The 10137-nt window shown below is 41.0% G+C and overlaps 1 pseudogene; it reads right to left on the reverse strand.

The window, feature by feature from the left end:
* Positions 1–7641: 7641 nt before the first annotated feature.
* On the reverse strand, positions 7642–8141 carry LOC127666141 (tetratricopeptide repeat protein 9C-like; annotated as a pseudogene).
* Positions 8142–10137: the final 1996 nt, after the last annotated feature.

Here is a 10137-nt window from a genome sequence, read left to right on the forward strand (position 1 = left end):
TCATCTATGAGCCTGTGTCTTGCAAATGCCATGCTGTTGTAATGACCTAATGCTTAATGGTATATTTTTTAAGTCAAGAAGTACAGTGCCTCTGATAAGGGATGAAGTGTCACTGTTTCAGACATATCTTGGGTTCTTCTGTTAGTTCTGGATAGAATGTCATAGAAATTGTACCAACTCTTTGCATCACTTTTAGTAGTACAGTTGTTTTGAGAATTTGAATTCTCTCAATTTATTAATACAAGGTATCTTTTCAGTGTGCACATCTTCGATGATTACTCTATGAGATGGTTGTGATTTTTAGCTGTAGAAAACTGTGGGAAAGCTGCTTTCCCTTTCAGTGTAATTTTTCTCACTTTATCTTGTTATATGTTTATTTATGTGTTCCTATTTAGGAAAGCCCACATTTTTTTCTGTATACAATTTTGGTAATTGCTGCTGATCTAATTAATGTCTTGGTTCTTTGTGGTTGTTCGCGATCATGAGTGATACGTATTTCTTAAGTGGAACTTTGGTAGCTATTAGTAGTTAAGATAATTTCTTGGTATTGTAAGTTAATTTGTATTTGGAATCCTTGCTAAATGTCACAGATTCGAAGTCTTGTAATTTATTCTGATGGTTCTTCATGTACACACTCATCTCTCACATATAGTACTTTGCAAGATAGTTTATTTCAACTTGACACAAGCTAGAATCATGTGAAATGGAGGGGACCTAAATTGAGAAAATGCCTCCATACAATCTAGCTGTTGGACATTTTCTAAATTAGTTATTGACTTGGGAGGGTGTTGCCCATTGTGGGTAAGACCAACCTGGGCAGATGGTTCTGGGTTCTATAAGAAAGCAGGCTGAACAAGCTATGAAAAGCAAACTAGTAAGCAGAACCTCTCCATGGTCTCTGCACTAGCTTCTGCCCTATCTCCTGTCCTGACTTTCTTCAGTGAACCATGATATGGAAGTAGTAGCCTAAAAAACTCTTCTGTCTCAAACTTGCTTTTGGTCATGAAGTTTCATCACAGCAATAGTAACCCTAACTAAGACAAATATTTATGTGGATTTGGCTTTCTAACTTTATATCTCACTTTTATACTAAAGATCAGGGAAAACAACTTTATATTTCTCATTTCTGAATTTAAAAATTTTTGAATCAATGCTGGCTATTAAGGATATTATTATGTATAAAAATGCCTTATTATTTTGATTTTTAATTTTTATCATAAAAAGGTGATTGATAGCTGGGAAAATAACATTTTAAGAAAATTGCTAATTCCGGTTTTCACCTGTTTTGGGAGAAGAGCCTCTGCTCTCGATCCCCACCCATTTAGGACACATTCCAGTTGCAGCTCAAGTCCCACATCCAGGATCACAAATGAGACCCAAAACCCAGGCCCAATACCTGGCATAACACAATCAAACAGGTAAAGGGAGTGAACAAAACCATCCAGGATCTAAAAATGGAAATAGAAACTTTAAGAAAACCCACACAAATGGAGACAATCCTGGAGATGGAAAACCTAAGAAAGAGCAGAAGTCAAAGATGTAAGCAGCACCAACAGAATAAAAAAGATAGAAGAGAGAATCTCAGGTGTAGAAGAAACCAAAGAAGACATCCATACAACAGTCATGGAAAATACAAAAAGCCAAAAGCTCCTAATACAAATATTCAAGAAATCCAGGACACAATGAAAAGTCTGAACCTAAAAATAACAGATATAGAAGAGAGTAAAGATTCCCAATTCAAAAGGCCATCTAAATCCTTCCACAAAATTATAGAAAAAAGCTTCTGTAACCTAAAGAGAGATGCACATAAATGTACAAGAAGCCTACAGAACACTAAACAGATGGGACCAGAAAGAAATTCCTCGTGTCACATAATAGTTAAAATACCAAATGCACAAAGAAAGCAAGAATATTGAAAGCTATAAGGGAAAAAGGTCAACTAACAATATAAAGGCAGACCTATCAGAATTATACCAGACTTCTTAACAGAGACTCTAAAAGCCAGACATTCTTGAGCAGATATCATACAGACCATAAAAGAACAAAAATGACAACCCAGGCTACTATACCCAGCAAAACTCTCAAATACCATAGATGGAGAAACCAAGGTATTCCAAGACAAAACCAAATTTAAACAATACTTTTCCACCAATCCAGCCCTACAGATGATAATGGAAAAGCCTAACACAAGGAAGGAAACTACATCCATGAAAAAGTAAGAAATTAATCTTTTCACAACAAACCCAAAAGAAGAGAACCATACAAACATAATTCTACCTCTACCAACAAAAATATCAGGAAGCAACAATCCTTGGTCCCTAATATCTCTCAACATCAATGGACTCAATTCCCCAATAAAAAGACATAGGCTGACAGACAGGATACATAAACAGGACCATCTGGGTAGTCATTCTAATATCCAATAAAATAGACTTTCAACCAAAATTGATCAAAAAAGATAAGGAAGTACACTTTATACTCATCAAAGGAAAAAATCAACCAGGATAAACTCTCAATTCTAAACATCTATGCCCCAAATGTGAGGGCACCCACATTCATAAAATAAATGTTACTGAAGCCCAAAGCACACATTGAACCTCACAAAAGAACAGTAGCATGTTTAGTTTGATGTTGGCTATTGGTTTGTTGTATATTGCTTTTATTATATTTAGGTATGGGCCTTGAATTCCTGATCTCTCTAATACTTTTAACATGATGGCTGTTGTATTTTGTCAAAGGATTTTTCAGGGTCTAATGAGATGTTCATGGGCTTTTTCCTTTGAGTTTGTCTTTCTTTGTGATTTCTTTATTGCCTCTGTTCCCATTTTTCTCCAGGAGAAATTTGGGTATAGAGAGCTGCGGCACAGGGTCAGCTCTGGGGAACAGATGGAAACTCGAAGGATGCTGTCCCCAGCTGTTTCTTGGTTTCTGTGGTTCTGGGTAGGTTCCTCTTGGGCCAGGAATTTGAAGAGAAGTTTTCATTTACCTGTGTTTGCAGGTGTGCCAGCACTCCTGGGAGACAAGCTCTCTCCTGTAGTTATTTTTATAGAGAGAGCTGAGGCACAGGGTCTACCCCTGGGTGCAGACAGAAACCAGAAGGATCCTGTCCCAGAATGCTCCTCAGTTCCTGTGTCCTGAGGGTTCCAGGCAGAGGGGCCCTCTGAGTAGAAGTGGTGGTCTTACCTGTGCTCACCGGTTTGTCTACACACATGGGAGATCAGCTCTCTCCCAGTGGTATATGGGTATGGAGTACTTCAACAGATACAAGAACATTGAATTAATGCCATATATTCTATCTTACCACCATGGACCAAGGCTGGTCTTCATAAGAACAAAAACAACAGAAAGCCCACATACACATGTGCGCTTAGTCTACTTCAGGGAATCTATATGCTGATTTTTTAACTTCGTTGATTCTTTGTGTATTTCATATCATGCACTCTAATCCCAATTCATTTCCCCATTTCTTCCTATGTGCCCTCTGCCCATCCATCCTCCCATCAAAACAAACAAAAAACCAAGCAAACAACCCCCAAACCAAAAACAACCAAACAAAAAAGACAATAAAAATATCTTGTCATGGAAGCTGTAGTGTGTCACAGTATATCCTTTCGAGGGCTCTGGCTTTGCTGCACTGCCAATACTGGATCCTTATTGGGACTAGTCTAGGATATCTGTCGGGGCCCAGCCTCGACACAGAATCAGAGTTCTCAACTGGAAGCAGGAATATCTGGAAGGCGCATAATAAACACACACAGACTACTTTTTTGGGTGGAAGCTGACAGGCAAATTTTCAAGGCTTAAAGTTTCTCCCCCTCCTCTCTCTCTCTCTCTCTCTCTCTCTCTCTCTCTCTCTCTCTCTGTCTCTCTCTCTCCCTCTCTCTCTCTTCCTTGCTCACTGGCTCGAAGCTTGAGGCTGCACACTCTCTGCCTTCTGCTGCACACTCTGCTTTTCTTGTACTCCCACACCCATACACACCTCTGTGGATTCCCCTTTCCCTCTCGCACACACTCTTCACACGCATCTCATACACACCACATGTCCTTTCACTCACACACACGCTCTTCACACACATCTCACACACCACATGTCCTTTCACTCACACACACGCTCTTCACACACATCTCACACACCACATGTCCTTTCACTCACACACACACTCTTCACACACACCTCACACACCACATGTCCTTTCACTCACACACACGCTCTTCACACACATCTCACACACCACATGTCCTTTCACTCACACACACACTCTTCACACACACCTCACATTCTCTCCTCACTCACTCTTCACATGCCCTTCTCACTCTCTCTCTCACTCATTCTCTCTCTCACACTCTCTCTCTTTCTCTCTTTCTCTCTTTCCCTCTCCCTCCCTCTCTTCTCCCTCTCTCTCCTCCCTCTCTCTTTCTCTCTCCCTCTCTCTCTCCCCCTCCCTCTCTCTCTCCTTCCCTTCCATCTCTCCTCTCTCTAACTCTCTCCCTCTCTCTCCCTCTCTCTACTCCCTCTCTCCCTCCCTTCCTTCTCTCTCTCCTCTATCTCTCCCTCTCCCTCCCTCCCTCTCTCCTCCTCTCTCCCTCCCTCTCTCCCTCCCTTCCTTCTCTCTCTCTCCCTCTCTCTCTGCACTCTTCCTCAACATTCCCCTCACATACTCTCTAGCCTTTTTCTTGCCACAGTCTTTTGATATTCCTAAAGTAGGTAGAAAAAAGACATTGCATAATCATTGCCAAATCAAATTCTGAAGAATAACTGCATCCCACAAAGAATCAAAAATTGCAAATGTTCCCCAAAGTTTCAAGCTTTCCTCTTCCCAGGCTTATAGCCAAAATAATAATAATTGCAAACTGAATTATTATTATTATTATTATTATTATTATTATTAAAACCTTAATTTTTAACTCATTATACTTTAGAGGTCAGAGCTCTGAGATCAGCTACTTGCATTTTCCTGCGAAGCTCTAATGATCAATGACATGGGCAAACCTGCCAGGCAGTGGCTGAAAAGGATCAAGAGAATGTTTTTTTTGTGTGTGTGTGTGTGAATATCAATTTTATTTCTTCCTCATTGATGTAGTATACAGCTTCCTTTAACATTTTTACACAACAATCAGGATGCAAAACCAGTTTTGAAGAAGTGAAACATGCAAAACGGCAATTATTTTAATTTTTAAAAGCATGGGAAACAGATTATTCAGGGGCAAAGTCATGGCATAGGAACTATAACAACCAGCTTTTCCAGTAGGACACAGAGATTGAACCTAACTGACTCCAACTAGACAAGTGGATATTTATAATCGAGGGGTACTGTCGAGATTAATACATGGAAAATTGCTGAGAAGAAACTTCAAGAGGGTTTCTAACTTAATGTGACAGGATTCACTATGACAAAACTTTGTCAAACCAGTATAGGGATTTTATCCATCTGAGTTTTTAAAACATGATCTTGCTAGGTAGTCCTGGCTAGTCTGGAATTCAGTAGATAGCCCAGACTGGCCTTATAGCAATCCTCCTGCCTCAGTCTCTTGAGAGCTGATATCACAGACATATGCTAACCTTAGCAGTTTAAGAAGTTTAGAAGATAAATTATTTTTCTTTACTTAGTTTTGTCCTTAGATTTTTTTTCAGATTTGGAAGAAAACTTTTGTGTCTTGTTAGATTATTTAAATTATGAGGAGGCACAGAGATGTATAGAGTATTAGGAGAGGTTTAGGTCTTATTAATAAGCTAGTTGATCCCACCCCAAGAAATATATTTAGTTTATGATTATATGATGGCTAGAGATGCACGCTTGTTAGATCTACTTACAAAGGTAGAGGCCTATTACATGGTCTTAGCTCCTAATTGATAGCCACGACATAAACAGGATCCAAAGTAAACAGAACGACAAACCAGCCACCAGTAGATGAATGCCACAGAGGCAGGACAACCCTTGATTTGCGTCCATGGGTGACATAGATTCTTCAGGATTCTATCAGGTGCTTCCGAGACACTAAGCAATAAACTTCTTCCCTTGTACTTACTTTCCTCTGTGAGGTCCTGAGCTCCTCACAGACAGAGTGACAGCTATAGAGGAAACAGGTTTTGTCATGCTTTCTTACGGTAGACTTTCGAGAAGACAAAGTAATGCCTTTCAGAAAAGTGGACACACTTTAGAAATTTATATAGCCAATGTTAAGACATGGACAGTCAAAGCTACACAGAGAAACTCTTTCTGAAATATAAACACAAATACTGTGGAACTAGCTGTGTAGCTTGAAGACAGGGTTCTTGGCCAGCATGTGCAAGGTGGGTTTAAACTCCGGCATCACTCACACACACAAACACACACACACACACACACACACACACACACACACAGAAAACTCAGCAGCACAAGGACAGAGAATTAGTAAATATTCTTAACTATTTATGGGCTTGATTCCAGAAGCTAAAAACAGGGTTTTTTTGTACTCCACACATTCAATCCAGAAGTTTTTTTTTTAAAAAAATAGATTAATGACAAGTAAGTTGTATTATGTCAATGATCTGAGTGCAAGTCATAGCAAGAACTAGAAATTACCAGGAGGGAACAAAGCAAACCAAAACCCAGAAAGGGGAATTAAACCAGGGTTTTGCCACAGAGCTATTATCTCCAGCCCCTTAATTCTGAGACAAGATCTGGCTGGCCTTCAATTTGTGACTGTCAGGGTTTAGACTCCTAAGTGCTGGGACTGCAGGCATGGACATCATGACTGCCTAGAAAGAAGATACTTGTATGGGGGAAAATAACCTGAATGTGTTTGAAATATTAAAAAAGCATAAGAAATTGAAATAGCAAAGTTTGATTCATTTCTTGTTATATAGTTGGTTACTTTTACATCCCCAGGAAATCAAACCTAGGGCCTTATACATGCTGGGCAAGCAGTCTACTTCTGAGCTACAGCCTTAGCCCTAAAATGGTTAATTTCAAATCTTTAATGTAAATATACTTGGGCTCAATTTATTCATTTATTTATTTTTATTTTTAAAGAATTATTTATTTGTTATATGTGAGTACACTGTAGCTGTCTTCAGACACACAATAAGAGGACGTCGGATCTCATTACAGATGGTTGTGAGCCACCATGTGGTTGCTGAGAATCGAACTCAAGACTTCTGGAAGAGCAGTCAGTGCTCTTAACCGCTGAGCCATCTCTCCAGCCCATTGGACTCAATTTATAATTATCTTGTTTCAGGGGAAAAAAAAGAAAAAATATATTTCCATCCCACTAGGAAAAACAAAGGCATCCGAAGAAACAGAAGGGTCCTTTCTGCCTGTCCTTACTGTCTTCACTGACCCTCCTCTGTATCTGATATAATCTAACAACAGCCCATTAAACCTATGCCACAGATACAGTTGACTCCACCCACAGTCGATGAATGTTCTCTAATCTTTTTCTCAAGGCAAATAAAATGGACTGCAAGCCACACAGATACACTAGGGGAAAGACCATAAACGGTCTAAGCAGCAAAGAGCTTGTGCAGAGCAGGAAACAAAAAGGAAATTCACCTGGTCAGCGGTAAAGGCTGGATTTCTCTTGCCGAGGCTCAGATTTCCCTTGATGGGTCTTTACTTGTCCACTCGAGTTCAAGTCGGGAAGCATCTCTTTTCTTCATTAACCAAACATGCCCAGGTACAGCTGTTTATCTTTCCTGTGGCAGCTGCTGAGTTCTGATTGTGTCAGCTGGAGGTGCCGCCGAACATTGGCATCTTTAGGTAACAGTAGCCAGGCGGTAGTGTCGAGCCTGGTCAGTCTTGCAGGCGGAAGAAGACTATACCAGCCAGATACAAGGCCTTGGTGTTATCAGGTTGTAGTTCTAGGACTTTCCGACTGTATTCCCTCACTCTTCATAGTTCACTGGCTCCATCTGGAGGAGACAGGCAGCTAGGGTGTTGTAGCAGTCGCGCTGGCTGGTGTGCAGTATGTTTTCTTGCTCTGGTGTGAGAGCTGGGCCCTGAGGTCCCAGATTGGTTGTAGAGGAAGGCAGACTTGGGTCCAGACCCCGCAGTTGAAGAAGAACTCAGTGGTACCTCCTCACAACATCTCGGCACTTCCCTGTAGTGCTGGTTTCCTTCCTCCTTGTATAGCTGAGCCTCCTGAAGGCGCTTCTCCATGACTGTTGGAACTCTTTATTCGTCTTTATCCAACAAACATTTGTTGATGATTCTGGTGTTAATTGAGGAACCGAAGTGAGTGTGGTTTGAGTCTCAAGTCCATTGGTGAGGCACAGAGGCCTTAAACTACGTGTCTAACAACAGTACCACAGCAGAGCCCTGAAGACTCCAGAATTTCAGGTTCAATGCAGGAGCACAGAGCCAAGCTAACCCTTGACTCAGCAGTTCCACTACCTTTCCATGTCTGCACATTGCACACATTGACTCTCTTAAGAGTCCCAATGTTTTGACTTAGTTTTAGTAATATAAAATTCTATACTTGTTTATCCAGGAACCAGTCTCAAATGTTGTTCAAAACTTATTTCATAACTTTAATAGTTTTTTTTTTCATTCTTGAGGACCCAATGTTGGCTTTATCTCATTTTCTAATCATTTCTTCAAACTTTCTTTGCAAATCAAGCATTAATCTGGAATTACCATTGCGTAGTTATTACATTGTTTCCAAGATGAGAGCACACAGCATGCACCTGGACCATTAGGACTGTGCTGTGCTGTGCCCCATGCCTCAATTTTTAATTATTTAAGAAGTATTATTGCTCAACATCATTAATCATTAGGGAAACGCAAATCAAAACAACCCTGAGATTTCACTTCACACCAGTCAGAATAGCTAAGATTAAAAACCCAGAAGACAGCAGGTGTTGGCTAGGATGTGGAGAGAAAGAGGAACACTCCCCCACTGCTGGTGGGAGTGCAAGATGGTACAACCACTATGGAAATCAGTCTGGCGGTTCCTCAGAAAACTGGGCACATCACTTCCGGAGGACCCTGCTATACCACTCCTGGGCATATATCCAGAGGATTCCCCAGCATGTAATAAGGATACATGCTCCACTATGTTCATAGCAGCCCTATTTATAATAGCCAGAAGCTGGAAAGAACCCAGGTGTCCCTCAACGGAGGAATGGATACAAAAAATGTGGTATATTTACACAATGGAGTACTATTCAGCCGTCAGAAACAATGAATTCATGAAATTCTTAGACAAATGGATGGAGCTGGAGAACATCATACTTAGTGAGGCAACCCGGTCTCAAAAGATAATCATGGTATGCACTCACTGATAAGTGGACATTAGCCTAGAAATGTGGAATACCCAAGACATAATCCACATATTAAATGATGTCCAAGAGGAACGGAGGAGTGGCCCCTGGTTCTGGAAAGACTCAGTGTAGCAGTATAGGACAATACCAGAACAGGGAAGTTGGAAGAGGTGGATGGGGGAGTAGGGGGAGGGAAGAGGGCTTATGGAACTTTCGAGGAGTGGGGAGCTAGAAAAGGGAAAATCATTTGAAATGTAAATAAAAATATATTGAATAAAAACAAACAAACAAACAAAATAATAATTACATCAAGGAACATCTAGTTTCACAGAATTTGCCAGAGCAGAAGGAGGAAGAAGTAAGAAAGTCAGATGTAATAGAATAATTATGCACACCGAAGCCAACTGAAAAGTAGACATGCACCAATAAAAGCTACGTAGTCATTGTCCAGGGCTAAGGTTAGGAGAAATGGGAACAACTGTTGTTACAAAGTGCTGCTGCAGGCTACTGAGATGTCTCCATCCTGGCCTACTGCAGAGAGTCCCTTATTTCAGATGGGTCGCCTGGAGGGAATGTGTCTCCTGCTCCTGAAACAGACACAATCCGTTTCAACAAGGAGCTGTCTCAGGCTTCTGAGATGTCTTCGTCCTGGCCTACATCAAGCAGTCTCTGTCATTTTATGCCGTCCCCTACAGATATCCCCCTGGGTCATGGAGATTCTATATCTTTGGATCCAGCAGTTCATAGATAGGTAGATGTTGCAATTGGCTACTCAAAGCCCTGGATGTCGGTCTCCATGGTAGCTGGGTTGGTTAGACCATCAGCTCTCCCGCCAGCCCCCACCCTATCAGGGCAAGCTCTCTGGCACCCCCGTGGCTAGTTCACACATGCTG

Source organism: Apodemus sylvaticus, chromosome 15 (assembly GCF_947179515.1).
Source record: "Apodemus sylvaticus chromosome 15, mApoSyl1.1, whole genome shotgun sequence".
Taxonomy (NCBI): domain Eukaryota; kingdom Metazoa; phylum Chordata; class Mammalia; order Rodentia; family Muridae; genus Apodemus; species Apodemus sylvaticus.